Consider the following 17,138-nt stretch of genomic DNA (forward strand, 5'->3'; position numbering starts at 1 on the left):
AATGGCAGACTTCATTTTAGAGCCACCTGTGTCTGGTTGTCCATAGAAACATGCAGAAAGGCTGCCCCCCCATGCAATTCCCCTGACCAACTAATGAAAAATATCAATATGTTCAAGACTTTTGCTTTTAGAAGCCAGAGATAGGCCCCAGCAGCAGAGCTGGTAGGATATTCCAGCTCAAAACTAACAAGTTACAGAACCTGATCGACTTAGGTTGACAACAGAGGCACATCTGTGGCCACATCCAGTGAAAACAAATTATTTTTAAAGCTAGGCATCATATGCTACAAAGGTACAATGGTGGAGCTATACATTCGGAACCAAAACAATCGACTGAAAAGAAACGCAAGGCAATGCCAATACTTTCACGATTCTGCACCGTTAAAACTGTGGTGTGATGTTTCTCTCTGTGCATTTCTATTTGTAGTGATTGTGAAGGCATACAGGATGTTGACACTGGCAGGGACGTAAACCTCAGTGATATATTATAGGCAGGTTTGCCATACGGGCACCAGCGTTTTCTCAGACAAATAGATATGAATGTCGATGATCCTATAATCATGGCCCGAGTTGCAGTGTGAAATACAAAATAACCGGGACAAAATCACACTGATGTTTATGCAAATGGAGATGCCGGGGATTGAACCCGGGACCTCATACATGCGAAGCATGCGCTCTACCACTGAGCTACATCCCCTCGGTGTGCAGTGGGCCTGTCCTGCAGACATCTTTTCCTGGGAGAATTCTTCCGGTCAAAATATGCTGCCAACTGAAGCACTAGCAAAAGACCAGGGAAAACGGGAGCAAGACTGGAAAAGCACATGGTCAGCTGAAGCAGTGTGCATTATGCTTCTCCATAAGAGATGACTTCCAGGGGAAGTATTCCACCAAAGGATTACCGTGCTCAAAGAGCCATCTCGTGGACAGAGACCATATGACAGTCAAAAAAAGGGAAACAATTGGAGATGCCAGGGATTGGACCCAGGGCCTCATCCATGCAAAGCAAGTGCTCTACCACTGAGCTACATCCCCTCGGTATGCAGTGTGTCTGTCCCGCAGACATAATTTTCAGGGAGAACTCTTCTGGTCAAAACATTCTGCCGAGTGAAGCACTAGCAAAAGAGCAGGGAAAACTGGAGCAAGAATGGAAAACCTCATGGTCACACTGAAGCAGTGTGCATTTTGCTTCTCCATAAGAGATGACTTCCAGGGGAAGATTTCCACCAGAGGATTACTGTGCTCAAAGGGCCATCTAGTGGATAGAGATCATATGACAGTCAAAAAGAGAAACAAGTGGAAATGCCCCAGGTCCTCATACATGCAAAGCATGCGCTCTACCACTGAGCTACATCCCCGCTGAGAGGACGCTTCCTCATCACACCTAAAAGCTTCAGGAGGGAGTGGGCTAAGTAAGGAAAGGGGCTTGCAGTAGTGCATATGAAAAAACATGACAACTGCCAAATTACATCTTACTACTTACAATGACAAAGTTAAAGCGCCAGGTCGATCTCATCACGTTGGTGCCTGAGACATCACATAATGTGACACAGCCATCTCGGATAGATGCCCCAGATTTGAGAAGTGTAGTTATGGAGAAAAAATAAATATATATATATATATATATATATATGTATGTCTTCAAACACCAAAAATGAGATAGCACCATTTCGCGCAGGAATTCCTCCAGCCGAAAGCCCACATATGTTGCTAGATAGACTGACACCTCTTTCGGATGTCCTTCTGTATTTGCTGGCTAGTGGAAAGCAACGTGGACCCACCACTCTATAGCTCTGCCGTCATGAGTGTCCCCAGTGCTTTAAGTGGGCCGGGGCCTGCCGGGGCTGGGCCCCGCCAGTCTCCAAAAAGTGGGGCTGAGCCGGGGCCCTGCCGGGGCCCCCCGTCCCACCACGCCATGGCAGGACGCATTATCCCGTCACGGCCGCAGCCGCGACGGGAGATGTGCCCGCCAGTGTAACCTTAGGCAAGTGGACAGAAGTGCCAGCCAGCCACAGCGTCGCTGAGGCTGGCTGGCACTTCTGTCAGTCACTGTAACTTCCCTGATGACCCCCCATCTGAGGGGTCATCAGGGAAGTTACAGTTCCTTTGTTTGCCTTCGCCAGGTCACTGACCCTCTGTGAACCTGTAGGCTCCATGATCTAATATGTAGATTATATCACGGAGCCCGCGGGTTCCCAGAGGGTGAAAGACGCCTCGGGCTCTGTGATCTCTGCTCAGAGCAGTGATCACTGAGCCCGAGGTGCCTGTCTCCTTTGGCAAATCTTTATAAAAGATGCCTTGAAATGTGTACATTTCAAGCCGTCTTTTATAAACGTAGAAATATTTCTACGTTTATAACAGACGGCTTGAAACGTACACAATTCAAGGCATTTTTTATAAAGCTTTGTGGACGGACAAAACCACCTTGGGTTTTGTCTGTCCTCAACGCTTTATAAAAGATGAGCTTGTACGTTTCAAGCCATCTTTTATGAACATAGAAATATGTTACAAATGTCTATGTTTATAAAAGGTGGCTTGAAAAGTACACAAACCATATTAGTACGCATACAAATATATAAATGCTCTACTACATTTATATATTTGTTTGCGCACCCTACTATGATTTGTGCACTTTTAGGCCACGCCACAGCGGATGCCACGCCCCCAAACGAGGGCCCCCCCTCAATTTCTTACCCCACTTAAACCACTGAGTGTCCCTAGCACACTCGGCAGATGTCGCTTCTCTAGGCAGACAAGCAGTGGAATTCTGCGGAAGGTCAATGGTGCTTCCATTGGTTTTGCCACTAGGCGATCCATTGCAGCCCTAGAATGAAGCATAACCCGCTGAATGCATTCAGGGTGTTCTGCGGTGGGAAAGGTCAGAGGGGGTGATAGTTGGTGAGCGTGCACAGCACCTCAGAATGACACCACTGCCTAGCAGGAGGACCGGTGGAGACACTATTTTCAGCCAATGCCCCTCTGTCTGAACGAGTCTGCCTTGTGTCATCCCGGTAAGAGATCAGGCTAACAGGCTTCCAATGAAAAAAGCAGACATCACACTGAAGCATGGTGCACCGTGCATGTCCACAATCATCGGATCCAAAGAGAAGACGTTCAGGAACAGGATTTAGTATGGCAAAAGAACACATCATCCTAATTCCTATGTACAGGATAAAAAGCCCACAATTGAGGAAAAATATCACATGGAGATGCCTGGGATCGAACCTGTGGCCTCATACTTCCCAAGTATGTGCTCTACCACTGAGTTACATCCCCACTGCCAGCAAGGAACTGTGAAATCTACCAGATGCTGGCTGGCTGCTTGGGACTAACAGCGCCCAGAACTGACGGTAACTGTCGAATTGGAGTTTCCAAATGGCAGACTTCATTTTAGAGCCACCTGTGTCTGGTTGTCCATAGAAACATGCAGAAAGGCTGCCCCCCCATGCAATTCCCCTGACCAACTAATGAAAAATATCAATATGTTCAAGACTTTTGCTTTTAGAAGCCAGAGATAGGCCCCAGCAGCAGAGCTGGTAGGATATTCCAGCTCAAAACTAACAAGTTACAGAACCTGATCGACTTAGGTTGACAACAGAGCCACATCTGTGGCCACATCCAGTGAAAACAAATTATTTTTAAAGCTAGGCATCATATGCTACAAAGGTACAATGGTGGAGCTATACATTCGGAACCAAAACAATCGACTGAAAAGAAACGCAAGGCAATGCCAATACTTTCACGATTCTGCACCGTTAAAACTGTGGTGTGATGTTTCTCTCTGTGCATTTCTATTTGTAGTGATTGTGAAGGCATACAGGATGTTGACACTGGCAGGGACGTAAACCTCAGTGATATATTATAGGCAGGTTTGCCATACGGGCACCAGCGTTTTCTCAGACAAATAGATATGAATGTCGATGATCCTATAATCATGGCCCGAGTTGCAGTGTGAAATACAAAATAACCGGGACAAAATCACACTGATGTTTATGCAAATGGAGATGCCGGGGATTGAACCCGGGACCTCATACATGCGAAGCATGCGCTCTACCACTGAGCTACATCCCCTCGGTGTGCAGTGGGCCTGTCCTGCAGACATCTTTTCCTGGGAGAATTCTTCCGGTCAAAATATGCTGCCAACTGAAGCACTAGCAAAAGACCAGGGAAAACGGGAGCAAGACTGGAAAAGCACATGGTCAGCTGAAGCAGTGTGCATTATGCTTCTCCATAAGAGATGACTTCCAGGGGAAGTATTCCACCAGAGGATTACCGTGCTCAAAGAGCCATCTCGTGGACAGAGACCATATGACAGTCAAAAAAAGGGAAACAATTGGAGATGCCAGGGATTGGACCCAGGGCCTCATCCATGCAAAGCAAGTGCTCTACCACTGAGCTACATCCCCTCGGTATGCAGTGTGTCTGTCCCGCAGACATAATTTTCAGGGAGAACTCTTCTGGTCAAAACATTCTGCCGAGTGAAGCACTAGCAAAAGAGCAGGGAAAACTGGAGCAAGAATGGAAAACCTCATGGTCACACTGAAGCAGTGTGCATTTTGCTTCTCCATAAGAGATGACTTCCAGGGGAAGATTTCCACCAGAGGATTACTGTGCTCAAAGGGCCATCTAGTGGATAGAGATCATATGACAGTCAAAAAGAGAAACAAGTGGAAATGCCCCAGGTCCTCATACATGCAAAGCATGCGCTCTACCACTGAGCTACATCCCCGCTGAGAGGACGCTTCCTCATCACACCTAAAAGCTTCAGGAGGGAGTGGGCTAAGTAAGGAAAGGGGTTTGCAGTAGTGCATATGAAAAAACATGACAACTGCCAAATTACATCTTACTACTTACAATGACAAAGTTAAAGCGCCAGGTCGATCTCATCACGTTGGTGCCTGAGACATCACATAATGTGACACAGCCATCTCGGATAGATGCCCCAGATTTGAGAAGTGTAGTTATGGAGAAAAAATAAATATATATATATATATATATATATATGTATGTCTTCAAACACCAAAAATGAGATAGCACCATTTCGCGCAGGAATTCCTCCAGCCGAAAGCCCACATATGTTGCTAGATAGACTGACACCTCTTTCGGATGTCCTTCTGTATTTGCTGGCTAGTGGAAAGCAACGTGGACCCACCACTCTATAGCTCTGCCGTCATGAGTGTCCCTAGCACACTCGGCAGATGTCGCTTCTCTAGGCAGACAAGCAGTGGAATTCTGCGGAAGGTCAATGGTGCTTCCATTGGTTTTGCCACTAGGCGATCCATTGCAGCCCTAGAATGAAGCATAACCCGCTGAATGCATTCAGGGTGTTCTGCGGTGGGAAAGGTCAGAGGGGGTGATAGTTGGTGAGCGTGCACAGCACCTCAGAATGACACCACTGCCTAGCAGGGGGACCGGTGGAGACACTATTTTCAGCCAATGCCCCTCTGTCTGAACGAGTCTGCCTTGTGTCATCCCGGTAAGAGATCAGGCTAACAGGCTTCCAATGAAAAAAGCAGACATCACACTGAAGCATGGTGCACCGTGCATGTCCACAATCATCGGCTCCAAAGAGAAGACGTTCAGGAACAGGATTTAGTATGGCAAAAGAACACATCATCCTAATTCCTATGTACAGGATAAAAAGCCCACAATTGAGGAAAAATATCACATGGAGATGCCTGGGATCGAACCTGTGGCCTCATACTTCCCAAGTATGTGCTCTACCACTGAGTTACATCCCCACTGCCAGCAAGGAACTGTGAAATCTACCAGATGCTGGCTGGCTGCTTGGGACTAACAGCGCCCAGAACTGACGGTAACTGTCGAATTGGAGTTTCCAAATGGCAGACTTCATTTTAGAGCCACCTGTGTCTGGTTGTCCATAGAAACATGCAGAAAGGCTGCCCCCCCATGCAATTCCCCTGACCAACTAATGAAAAATATCAATATGTTCAAGACTTTTGCTTTTAGAAGCCAGAGATAGGCCCCAGCAGCAGAGCTGGTAGGATATTCCAGCTCAAAACTAACAAGTTACAGAACCTGATCGACTTAGGTTGACAACAGAGGCACATCTGTGGCCACATCCAGTGAAAACAAATTATTTTTAAAGCTAGGCATCATATGCTACAAAGGTACAATGGTGGAGCTATACATTCGGAACCAAAACAATCGACTGAAAAGAAACGCAAGGCAATGCCAATACTTTCACGATTCTGCACCGTTAAAACTGTGGTGTGATGTTTCTCTCTGTGCATTTCTATTTGTAGTGATTGTGAAGGCATACAGGATGTTGACACTGGCAGGGACGTAAACCTCAGTGATATATTATAGGCAGGTTTGCCATACGGGCACCAGCGTTTTCTCAGACAAATAGATATGAATGTCGATGATCCTATAATCATGGCCCGAGTTGCAGTGTGAAATACAAAATAACCGGGACAAAATCACACTGATGTTTATGCAAATGGAGATGCCGGGGATTGAACCCGGGACCTCATACATGCGAAGCATGCGCTCTACCACTGAGCTACATCCCCTCGGTGTGCAGTGGGCCTGTCCTGCAGACATCTTTTCCTGGGAGAATTCTTCCGGTCAAAATATGCTGCCAACTGAAGCACTAGCAAAAGACCAGGGAAAACGGGAGCAAGACTGGAAAAGCACATGGTCAGCTGAAGCAGTGTGCATTATGCTTCTCCATAAGAGATGACTTCCAGGGGAAGTATTCCACCAGAGGATTACCGTGCTCAAAGAGCCATCTCGTGGACAGAGACCATATGACAGTCAAAAAAAGGGAAACAATTGGAGATGCCAGGGATTGGACCCAGGGCCTCATCCATGCAAAGCAAGTGCTCTACCACTGAGCTACATCCCCTCGGTATGCAGTGTGTCTGTCCCGCAGACATAATTTTCAGGGAGAACTCTTCTGGTCAAAACATTCTGCCGAGTGAAGCACTAGCAAAAGAGCAGGGAAAACTGGAGCAAGAATGGAAAACCTCATGGTCACACTGAAGCAGTGTGCATTTTGCTTCTCCATAAGAGATGACTTCCAGGGGAAGATTTCCACCAGAGGATTACTGTGCTCAAAGGGCCATCTAGTGGATAGAGATCATATGACAGTCAAAAAGAGAAACAAGTGGAAATGCCCCAGGTCCTCATACATGCAAAGCATGCGCTCTACCACTGAGCTACATCCCCGCTGAGAGGACGCTTCCTCATCACACCTAAAAGCTTCAGGAGGGAGTGGGCTAAGTAAGGAAAGGGGTTTGCAGTAGTGCATATGAAAAAACATGACAACTGCCAAATTACATCTTACTACTTACAATGACAAAGTTAAAGCGCCAGGTCGATCTCATCACGTTGGTGCCTGAGACATCACATAATGTGACACAGCCATCTCGGATAGATGCCCCAGATTTGAGAAGTGTAGTTATGGAGAAAAAATAAATATATATATATATATATATATATATGTATGTCTTCAAACACCAAAAATGAGATAGCACCATTTCGCGCAGGAATTCCTCCAGCCGAAAGCCCACATATGTTGCTAGATAGACTGACACCTCTTTCGGATGTCCTTCTGTATTTGCTGGCTAGTGGAAAGCAACGTGGACCCACCACTCTATAGCTCTGCCGTCATGAGTGTCCCTAGCACACTCGGCAGATGTCGCTTCTCTAGGCAGACAAGCAGTGGAATTCTGCGGAAGGTCAATGGTGCTTCCATTGGTTTTGCCACTAGGCGATCCATTGCAGCCCTAGAATGAAGCATAACCCGCTGAATGCATTCAGGGTGTTCTGCGGTGGGAAAGGTCAGAGGGGGTGATAGTTGGTGAGCGTGCACAGCACCTCAGAATGACACCACTGCCTAGCAGGGGGACCGGTGGAGACACTATTTTCAGCCAATGCCCCTCTGTCTGAACGAGTCTGCCTTGTGTCATCCCGGTAAGAGATCAGGCTAACAGGCTTCCAATGAAAAAAGCAGACATCACACTGAAGCATGGTGCACCGTGCATGTCCACAATCATCGGCTCCAAAGAGAAGACGTTCAGGAACAGGATTTAGTATGGCAAAAGAACACATCATCCTAATTCCTATGTACAGGATAAAAAGCCCACAATTGAGGAAAAATATCACATGGAGATGCCTGGGATCGAACCTGTGGCCTCATACTTCCCAAGTATGTGCTCTACCACTGAGTTACATCCCCACTGCCAGCAAGGAACTGTGAAATCTACCAGATGCTGGCTGGCTGCTTGGGACTAACAGCGCCCAGAACTGACGGTAACTGTCGAATTGGAGTTTCCAAATGGCAGACTTCATTTTAGAGCCACCTGTGTCTGGTTGTCCATAGAAACATGCAGAAAGGCTGCCCCCCCATGCAATTCCCCTGACCAACTAATGAAAAATATCAATATGTTCAAGACTTTTGCTTTTAGAAGCCAGAGATAGGCCCCAGCAGCAGAGCTGGTAGGATATTCCAGCTCAAAACTAACAAGTTACAGAACCTGATCGACTTAGGTTGACAACAGAGGCACATCTGTGGCCACATCCAGTGAAAACAAATTATTTTTAAAGCTAGGCATCATATGCTACAAAGGTACAATGGTGGAGCTATACATTCGGAACCAAAACAATCGACTGAAAAGAAACGCAAGGCAATGCCAATACTTTCACGATTCTGCACCGTTAAAACTGTGGTGTGATGTTTCTCTCTGTGCATTTCTATTTGTAGTGATTGTGAAGGCATACAGGATGTTGACACTGGCAGGGACGTAAACCTCAGTGATATATTATAGGCAGGTTTGCCATACGGGCACCAGCGTTTTCTCAGACAAATAGATATGAATGTCGATGATCCTATAATCATGGCCCGAGTTGCAGTGTGAAATACAAAATAACCGGGACAAAATCACACTGATGTTTATGCAAATGGAGATGCCGGGGATTGAACCCGGGACCTCATACATGCGAAGCATGCGCTCTACCACTGAGCTACATCCCCTCGGTGTGCAGTGGGCCTGTCCTGCAGACATCTTTTCCTGGGAGAATTCTTCCGGTCAAAATATGCTGCCAACTGAAGCACTAGCAAAAGACCAGGGAAAACGGGAGCAAGACTGGAAAAGCACATGGTCAGCTGAAGCAGTGTGCATTATGCTTCTCCATAAGAGATGACTTCCAGGGGAAGTATTCCACCAGAGGATTACCGTGCTCAAAGAGCCATCTCGTGGACAGAGACCATATGACAGTCAAAAAAAGGGAAACAATTGGAGATGCCAGGGATTGGACCCAGGGCCTCATCCATGCAAAGCAAGTGCTCTACCACTGAGCTACATCCCCTCGGTATGCAGTGTGTCTGTCCCGCAGACATAATTTTCAGGGAGAACTCTTCTGGTCAAAACATTCTGCCGAGTGAAGCACTAGCAAAAGAGCAGGGAAAACTGGAGCAAGAATGGAAAACCTCATGGTCACACTGAAGCAGTGTGCATTTTGCTTCTCCATAAGAGATGACTTCCAGGGGAAGATTTCCACCAGAGGATTACTGTGCTCAAAGGGCCATCTAGTGGATAGAGATCATATGACAGTCAAAAAGAGAAACAAGTGGAAATGCCCCAGGTCCTCATACATGCAAAGCATGCGCTCTACCACTGAGCTACATCCCCGCTGAGAGGACGCTTCCTCATCACACCTAAAAGCTTCAGGAGGGAGTGGGCTAAGTAAGGAAAGGGGTTTGCAGTAGTGCATATGAAAAAACATGACAACTGCCAAATTACATCTTACTACTTACAATGACAAAGTTAAAGCGCCAGGTCGATCTCATCACGTTGGTGCCTGAGACATCACATAATGTGACACAGCCATCTCGGATAGATGCCCCAGATTTGAGAAGTGTAGTTATGGAGAAAAAATAAATATATATATATATATATATATATATGTATGTCTTCAAACACCAAAAATGAGATAGCACCATTTCGCGCAGGAATTCCTCCAGCCGAAAGCCCACATATGTTGCTAGATAGACTGACACCTCTTTCGGATGTCCTTCTGTATTTGCTGGCTAGTGGAAAGCAACGTGGACCCACCACTCTATAGCTCTGCCGTCATGAGTGTCCCTAGCACACTCGGCAGATGTCGCTTCTCTAGGCAGACAAGCAGTGGAATTCTGCGGAAGGTCAATGGTGCTTCCATTGGTTTTGCCACTAGGCGATCCATTGCAGCCCTAGAATGAAGCATAACCCGCTGAATGCATTCAGGGTGTTCTGCGGTGGGAAAGGTCAGAGGGGGTGATAGTTGGTGAGCGTGCACAGCACCTCAGAATGACACCACTGCCTAGCAGGGGGACCGGTGGAGACACTATTTTCAGCCAATGCCCCTCTGTCTGAACGAGTCTGCCTTGTGTCATCCCGGTAAGAGATCAGGCTAACAGGCTTCCAATGAAAAAAGCAGACATCACACTGAAGCATGGTGCACCGTGCATGTCCACAATCATCGGCTCCAAAGAGAAGACGTTCAGGAACAGGATTTAGTATGGCAAAAGAACACATCATCCTAATTCCTATGTACAGGATAAAAAGCCCACAATTGAGGAAAAATATCACATGGAGATGCCTGGGATCGAACCTGTGGCCTCATACTTCCCAAGTATGTGCTCTACCACTGAGTTACATGCCCACTGCCAGCAAGGAACTGTGAAATCTACCAGATGCTGGCTGGCTGCTTGGGACTAACAGCGCCCAGAACTGACGGTAACTGTCGAATTGGAGTTTCCAAATGGCAGACTTCATTTTAGAGCCACCTGTGTCTGGTTGTCCATAGAAACATGCAGAAAGGCTGCCCCCCCATGCAATTCCCCTGACCAACTAATGAAAAATATCAATATGTTCAAGACTTTTGCTTTTAGAAGCCAGAGATAGGCCCCAGCAGCAGAGCTGGTAGGATATTCCAGCTCAAAACTAACAAGTTACAGAACCTGATCGACTTAGGTTGACAACAGAGGCACATCTGTGGCCACATCCAGTGAAAACAAATTATTTTTAAAGCTAGGCATCATATGCTACAAAGGTACAATGGTGGAGCTATACATTCGGAACCAAAACAATCGACTGAAAAGAAACGCAAGGCAATGCCAATACTTTCACGATTCTGCACCGTTAAAACTGTGGTGTGATGTTTCTCTCTGTGCATTTCTATTTGTAGTGATTGTGAAGGCATACAGGATGTTGACACTGGCAGGGACGTAAACCTCAGTGATATATTATAGGCAGGTTTGCCATACGGGCACCAGCGTTTTCTCAGACAAATAGATATGAATGTCGATGATCCTATAATCATGGCCCGAGTTGCAGTGTGAAATACAAAATAACCGGGACAAAATCACACTGATGTTTATGCAAATGGAGATGCCGGGGATTGAACCCGGGACCTCATACATGCGAAGCATGCGCTCTACCACTGAGCTACATCCCCTCGGTGTGCAGTGGGCCTGTCCTGCAGACATCTTTTCCTGGGAGAATTCTTCCGGTCAAAATATGCTGCCAACTGAAGCACTAGCAAAAGACCAGGGAAAACGGGAGCAAGACTGGAAAAGCACATGGTCAGCTGAAGCAGTGTGCATTATGCTTCTCCATAAGAGATGACTTCCAGGGGAAGTATTCCACCAGAGGATTACCGTGCTCAAAGAGCCATCTCGTGGACAGAGACCATATGACAGTCAAAAAAAGGGAAACAATTGGAGATGCCAGGGATTGGACCCAGGGCCTCATCCATGCAAAGCAAGTGCTCTACCACTGAGCTACATCCCCTCGGTATGCAGTGTGTCTGTCCCGCAGACATAATTTTCAGGGAGAACTCTTCTGGTCAAAACATTCTGCCGAGTGAAGCACTAGCAAAAGAGCAGGGAAAACTGGAGCAAGAATGGAAAACCTCATGGTCACACTGAAGCAGTGTGCATTTTGCTTCTCCATAAGAGATGACTTCCAGGGGAAGATTTCCACCAGAGGATTACTGTGCTCAAAGGGCCATCTAGTGGATAGAGATCATATGACAGTCAAAAAGAGAAACAAGTGGAAATGCCCCAGGTCCTCATACATGCAAAGCATGCACTCTACCACTGAGCTACATCCCCGCTGAGAGGACGCTTCCTCATCACACCTAAAAGCTTCAGGAGGGAGTGGGCTAAGTAAGGAAAGGGGTTTGCAGTAGTGCATATGAAAAAACATGACAACTGCCAAATTACATCTTACTACTTACAATGACAAAGTTAAAGCGCCAGGTCGATCTCATCACGTTGGTGCCTGAGACATCACATAATGTGACACAGCCATCTCGGATAGATGCCCCAGATTTGAGAAGTGTAGTTATGGAGAAAAAATAAATACATATATATATATATATATATGTATGTCTTCAAACACCAAAAATGAGATAGCACCATTTCGCGCAGGAATTCCTCCAGCCGAAAGCCCACATATGTTGCTAGATAGACTGACACCTCTTTCGGATGTCCTTCTGTATTTGCTGGCTAGTGGAAAGCAACGTGGACCCACCACTCTATAGCTCTGCCGTCATGAGTGTCCCTAGCACACTCGGCAGATGTCGCTTCTCTAGGCAGACAAGCAGTGGAATTCTGCGGAAGGTCAATGGTGCTTCCATTGGTTTTGCCACTAGGCGATCCATTGCAGCCCTAGAATGAAGCATAACCCGCTGAATGCATTCAGGGTGTTCTGCGGTGGGAAAGGTCAGAGGGGGTGATAGTTGGTGAGCGTGCACAGCACCTCAGAATGACACCACTGCCTAGCAGGGGGACCGGTGGAGACACTATTTTCAGCCAATGCCCCTCTGTCTGAACGAGTCTGCCTTGTGTCATCCCGGTAAGAGATCAGGCTAACAGGCTTCCAATGAAAAAAGCAGACATCACACTGAAGCATGGTGCACCGTGCATGTCCACAATCATCGGCTCCAAAGAGAAGACGTTCAGGAACAGGATTTAGTATGGCAAAAGAACACATCATCCTAATTCCTATGTACAGGATAAAAAGCCCACAATTGAGGAAAAATATCACATGGAGATGCCTGGGATCGAACCTGTGGCCTCATACTTCCCAAGTATGTGCTCTACCACTGAGTTACATCCCCACTGCCAGCAAGGAACTGTGAAATCTACCAGATGCTGGCTGGCTGCTTGGGACTAACAGCGCCCAGAACTGACGGTAACTGTCGAATTGGAGTTTCCAAATGGCAGACTTCATTTTAGAGCCACCTGTGTCTGGTTGTCCATAGAAACATGCAGAAAGGCTGCCCCCCCATGCAATTCCCCTGACCAACTAATGAAAAATATCAATATGTTCAAGACTTTTGCTTTTAGAAGCCAGAGATAGGCCCCAGCAGCAGAGCTGGTAGGATATTCCAGCTCAAAACTAACAAGTTACAGAACCTGATCGACTTAGGTTGACAACAGAGGCACATCTGTGGCCACATCCAGTGAAAACAAATTATTTTTAAAGCTAGGCATCATATGCTACAAAGGTACAATGGTGGAGCTATACATTCGGAACCAAAACAATCGACTGAAAAGAAACGCAAGGCAATGCCAATACTTTCACGATTCTGCACCGTTAAAACTGTGGTGTGATGTTTCTCTCTGTGCATTTCTATTTGTAGTGATTGTGAAGGCATACAGGATGTTGACACTGGCAGGGACGTAAACCTCAGTGATATATTATAGGCAGGTTTGCCATACGGGCACCAGCGTTTTCTCAGACAAATAGATATGAATGTCGATGATCCTATAATCATGGCCCGAGTTGCAGTGTGAAATACAAAATAACCGGGACAAAATCACACTGATGTTTATGCAAATGGAGATGCCGGGGATTGAACCCGGGACCTCATACATGCGAAGCATGCGCTCTACCACTGAGCTACATCCCCTCGGTGTGCAGTGGGCCTGTCCTGCAGACATCTTTTCCTGGGAGAATTCTTCCGGTCAAAATATGCTGCCAACTGAAGCACTAGCAAAAGACCAGGGAAAACGGGAGCAAGACTGGAAAAGCACATGGTCAGCTGAAGCAGTGTGCATTATGCTTCTCCATAAGAGATGACTTCCAGGGGAAGTATTCCACCAGAGGATTACCGTGCTCAAAGAGCCATCTCGTGGACAGAGACCATATGACAGTCAAAAAAAGGGAAACAATTGGAGATGCCAGGGATTGGACCCAGGGCCTCATCCATGCAAAGCAAGTGCTCTACCACTGAGCTACATCCCCTCGGTATGCAGTGTGTCTGTCCCGCAGACATAATTTTCAGGGAGAACTCTTCTGGTCAAAACATTCTGCCGAGTGAAGCACTAGCAAAAGAGCAGGGAAAACTGGAGCAAGAATGGAAAACCTCATGGTCACACTGAAGCAGTGTGCATTTTGCTTCTCCATAAGAGATGACTTCCAGGGGAAGATTTCCACCAGAGGATTACTGTGCTCAAAGGGCCATCTAGTGGATAGAGATCATATGACAGTCAAAAAGAGAAACAAGTGGAAATGCCCCAGGTCCTCATACATGCAAAGCATGCGCTCTACCACTGAGCTACATCCCCGCTGAGAGGACGCTTCCTCATCACACCTAAAAGCTTCAGGAGGGAGTGGGCTAAGTAAGGAAAGGGGTTTGCAGTAGTGCATATGAAAAAACATGACAACTGCCAAATTACATCTTACTACTTACAATGACAAAGTTAAAGCGCCAGGTCGATCTCATCACGTTGGTGCCTGAGACATCACATAATGTGACACAGCCATCTCGGATAGATGCCCCAGATTTGAGAAGTGTAGTTATGGAGAAAAAATAAATACATATATATATATATATATATGTATGTCTTCAAACACCAAAAATGAGATAGCACCATTTCGCGCAGGAATTCCTCCAGCCGAAAGCCCACATATGTTGCTAGATAGACTGACACCTCTTTCGGATGTCCTTCTGTATTTGCTGGCTAGTGGAAAGCAACGTGGACCCACCACTCTATAGCTCTGCCGTCATGAGTGTCCCTAGCACACTCGGCAGATGTCGCTTCTCTAGGCAGACAAGCAGTGGAATTCTGCGGAAGGTCAATGGTGCTTCCATTGGTTTTGCCACTAGGCGATCCATTGCAGCCCTAGAATGAAGCATAACCCGCTGAATGCATTCAGGGTGTTCTGCGGTGGGAAAGGTCAGAGGGGGTGATAGTTGGTGAGCGTGCACAGCACCTCAGAATGACACCACTGCCTAGCAGGGGGACCGGTGGAGACACTATTTTCAGCCAATGCCCCTCTGTCTGAACGAGTCTGCCTTGTGTCATCCCGGTAAGAGATCAGGCTAACAGGCTTCCAATGAAAAAAGCAGACATCACACTGAAGCATGGTGCACCGTGCATGTCCACAATCATCGGCTCCAAAGAGAAGACGTTCAGGAACAGGATTTAGTATGGCAAAAGAACACATCATCCTAATTCCTATGTACAGGATAAAAAGCCCACAATTGAGGAAAAATATCACATGGAGATGCCTGGGATCGAACCTGTGGCCTCATACTTCCCAAGTATGTGCTCTACCACTGAGTTACATCCCCACTGCCAGCAAGGAACTGTGAAATCTACCAGATGCTGGCTGGCTGCTTGGGACTAACAGCGCCCAGAACTGACGGTAACTGTCGAATTGGAGTTTCCAAATGGCAGACTTCATTTTAGAGCCACCTGTGTCTGGTTGTCCATAGAAACATGCAGAAAGGCTGCCCCCCCATGCAATTCCCCTGACCAACTAATGAAAAATATCAATATGTTCAAGACTTTTGCTTTTAGAAGCCAGAGATAGGCCCCAGCAGCAGAGCTGGTAGGATATTCCAGCTCAAAACTAACAAGTTACAGAACCTGATCGACTTAGGTTGACAACAGAGGCACATCTGTGGCCACATCCAGTGAAAACAAATTATTTTTAAAGCTAGGCATCATATGCTACAAAGGTACAATGGTGGAGCTATACATTCGGAACCAAAACAATCGACTGAAAAGAAACGCAAGGCAATGCCAATACTTTCACGATTCTGCACCGTTAAAACTGTGGTGTGATGTTTCTCTCTGTGCATTTCTATTTGTAGTGATTGTGAAGGCATACAGGATGTTGACACTGGCAGGGACGTAAACCTCAGTGATATATTATAGGCAGGTTTGCCATACGGGCACCAGCGTTTTCTCAGACAAATAGATATGAATGTCGATGATCCTATAATCATGGCCCGAGTTGCAGTGTGAAATACAAAATAACCGGGACAAAATCACACTGATGTTTATGCAAATGGAGATGCCGGGGATTGAACCCGGGACCTCATACATGCGAAGCATGCGCTCTACCACTGAGCTACATCCCCTCGGTGTGCAGTGGGCCTGTCCTGCAGACATCTTTTCCTGGGAGAATTCTTCCGGTCAAAATATGCTGCCAACTGAAGCACTAGCAAAAGACCAGGGAAAACGGGAGCAAGACTGGAAAAGCACATGGTCAGCTGAAGCAGTGTGCATTATGCTTCTCCATAAGAGATGACTTCCAGGGGAAGTATTCCACCAGAGGATTACCGTGCTCAAAGAGCCATCTCGTGGACAGAGACCATATGACAGTCAAAAAAAGGGAAACAATTGGAGATGCCAGGGATTGGACCCAGGGCCTCATCCATGCAAAGCAAGTGCTCTACCACTGAGCTACATCCCCTCGGTATGCAGTGTGTCTGTCCCGCAGACATAATTTTCAGGGAGAACTCTTCTGGTCAAAACATTCTGCCGAGTGAAGCACTAGCAAAAGAGCAGGGAAAACTGGAGCAAGAATGGAAAACCTCATGGTCACACTGAAGCAGTGTGCATTTTGCTTCTCCATAAGAGATGACTTCCAGGGGAAGATTTCCACCAGAGGATTACTGTGCTCAAAGGGCCATCTAGTGGATAGAGATCATATGACAGTCAAAAAGAGAAACAAGTGGAAATGCCCCAGGTCCTCATACATGCAAAGCATGCGCTCTACCACTGAGCTACATCCCCGCTGAGAGGACGCTTCCTCATCACACCTAAAAGCTTCAGGAGGGAGTGGGCTAAGTAAGGAAAGGGGTTTGCAGTAGTGCATATGAAAAAA

The 17,138-nt window shown here is 46.7% G+C and overlaps 7 non-coding genes across 7 annotated transcripts; all 7 read right to left on the bottom strand.

Annotated features, from left to right (window-relative positions):
• Positions 1-625: 625 nt before the first annotated feature.
• Positions 626-697, bottom strand: TRNAA-CGC (transfer RNA alanine (anticodon CGC)). The gene has a single exon. It is a non-coding gene; the product is annotated as a tRNA-Ala (tRNA).
• A 3,299-nt stretch (positions 698-3,996) lies between these two features.
• Positions 3,997-4,068, bottom strand: TRNAA-CGC (transfer RNA alanine (anticodon CGC)). Its single transcript has one exon. It is a non-coding gene; the product is annotated as a tRNA-Ala (tRNA).
• A 2,393-nt stretch (positions 4,069-6,461) lies between these two features.
• On the bottom strand, positions 6,462-6,533 carry TRNAA-CGC (transfer RNA alanine (anticodon CGC)). The gene has a single exon. It is a non-coding gene; the product is annotated as a tRNA-Ala (tRNA).
• A 2,393-nt stretch (positions 6,534-8,926) lies between these two features.
• On the bottom strand, positions 8,927-8,998 carry TRNAA-CGC (transfer RNA alanine (anticodon CGC)). The gene has a single exon. It is a non-coding gene; the product is annotated as a tRNA-Ala (tRNA).
• Positions 8,999-11,391: 2,393 nt separating this feature from the next.
• On the bottom strand, positions 11,392-11,463 carry TRNAA-CGC (transfer RNA alanine (anticodon CGC)). Its single transcript has one exon. It is a non-coding gene; the product is annotated as a tRNA-Ala (tRNA).
• A 2,391-nt stretch (positions 11,464-13,854) lies between these two features.
• Positions 13,855-13,926, bottom strand: TRNAA-CGC (transfer RNA alanine (anticodon CGC)). Its single transcript has one exon. It is a non-coding gene; the product is annotated as a tRNA-Ala (tRNA).
• Positions 13,927-16,317: 2,391 nt separating this feature from the next.
• Positions 16,318-16,389, bottom strand: TRNAA-CGC (transfer RNA alanine (anticodon CGC)). Its single transcript has one exon. It is a non-coding gene; the product is annotated as a tRNA-Ala (tRNA).
• Between the last annotated feature and the right edge of the window lie 749 nt (positions 16,390-17,138).

Source organism: Ambystoma mexicanum (genome assembly GCF_040938575.1).
Source record: "Ambystoma mexicanum isolate Mex_15411 chromosome 12 unlocalized genomic scaffold, UKY_AmexF1_1 Mex_chr12_unloc.1, whole genome shotgun sequence".
In the NCBI taxonomy this organism is placed as follows: Eukaryota; Metazoa; Chordata; class Amphibia; order Caudata; family Ambystomatidae; genus Ambystoma; species Ambystoma mexicanum.